Source organism: Furipterus horrens, unplaced genomic scaffold, assembly GCF_987537825.1.
Source record: "Furipterus horrens unplaced genomic scaffold, mFurHor1.1.pri manual_scaffold_10, whole genome shotgun sequence".
Lineage (NCBI taxonomy): Eukaryota > Metazoa > Chordata > Mammalia > Chiroptera > Furipteridae > Furipterus > Furipterus horrens.
Window position 1 is genome coordinate 75,852,882 of NW_028327180.1, and position 1,622 is coordinate 75,854,503.

The window sequence follows — 1,622 nt, forward strand, 5'->3', positions numbered from 1 at the left end:
TGTCTAGAGTAGGCAACTAAGTCACTGGCAACTAAGACCCAGTGACTTTCTCATGGTTGTGTAGTTATTAGCAGAGTTAGGAATAAGACTTCTACTTTCTAAACCACATGCAAAGTAATATTTCTAGTATATTTACTGTTTCATTAAAAAATCAAATTAATCTTTTGCCCTCCATGAAAGCAAATAGAACTAGAATCTCTGAAAAGATACATGTTAGAACTTTCCCTAAGAACAAAGTACTATATTAAGTAACCATAAGAAGCATCAAGAAGCAAATGCCTACTTTTTTACAGCCTTATTAAAAAGTGTAGTGCTTGCTTCAGCAGCACATGTACTAAAATTGGAATGAAACAGAGATTAGCATGGTCCCTGTGCAAGGATGATATGCAAATACATGAAGCATTCCATATTTTTTAAAGACAAAAGAAGTGTAATTGACCTGGTTATTCTACATCATGTAAACTCCTTATCCTGTTCAACTCTTCACCTATTCTAAAAAATACAATTTTATGTCTATTGCAGAAGTGTGTGCTGTCCACAAGATTTAGGGATAACATTTGACTCATCTGTTTGTTTATTACATGTACTTTGATTTTCTCTGCTGGAGATGGTTTATCTGTTTTTTCCTTCAGTTTGACAATTGCCTGAGTCCACATAAAGTATTAGTGAAAAATCTACATATTTCATCTCCCAAAGTCTAATAGTTACTTTTAAAATCAAGATAACACAGATTGTCTGAGTTGGCTTTAATTTTCTGTGAAGGTTAATGACTGAACTTGTTATTATAGGGATGTTGAGGATTTCAATTCTTTAAAATAACAATACATTAAATGTATCAAGAAAAGAGAGCTAAACTTTGCCTATGAAAATAAGTATACCAGGGTTTTAGGTTTATTTACAAACAGATAAACAGAAAGTAATTAAAACCCCATTGTGCCAATACTAGCATTTGGTGATTTCTTTTGATGATTTTCTTAAAAATGGTTTATTCTAAAGCTAGGGGGTTGTTTTTCAGATCACATAAGCAAGAAGACAGCTGGTGTGATAAGGCCTGAAAGCACGACAGTTCTGATTTTTAATAATCTTCACATATTTTAAAATGGGATTGTTTTAATATGAAATACACATTTGAAAAACACATTAGCAAGATTTTCTTTAGCATTGTAGAGGTTTGTTTCCCAGTTCTTACCTGTTGGAAATTTCTAGTTCTATTGCTATTCTTCTCATCTTGTAGATGTTTTCTTTCTTCATTTCCATGATTATTTTTCTAAGTTTATTTCTCTGCCAAAGATGACATGTTTGCTGCCTCTCCAAATCACAACATCCTCCTCTTCCTTCTTGGCTTATCTGTCCACCAGACAATCTACAGCTTCATTTCAGAGCTGCTTCCTGGAGTTGAAATCATCACACGGAGCAGAATCCAGCAGGATCTGAGGCAACTGAAGAACCAGAGGGGAGGAGCTAGAATCTCAGCCCAGTGATATTAGATGAAACTGTTTAAAAGATGTGTTCAAAATGTTACTTCCAGTCACCTTGTAGAGATGAAAATTAAAGAGCATTTTGAGAATCTGTGTCATTTTTTGGCATATATATGTATATTTGTACTTAAAAAAAATCAGCTT

General features: G+C 33.5%; 1 non-coding gene across 1 annotated transcript; it reads left to right on the plus strand.

Moving 5' to 3' along the window:
• The first annotated feature begins 310 nt into the window (after positions 1-310).
• LOC150000752 (U6 spliceosomal RNA) lies at positions 311-414 on the plus strand. Its single transcript, XR_016513898.1, has one exon. It is a non-coding gene; the product is annotated as a U6 spliceosomal RNA (small nuclear RNA).
• Positions 415-1,622: the final 1,208 nt, after the last annotated feature.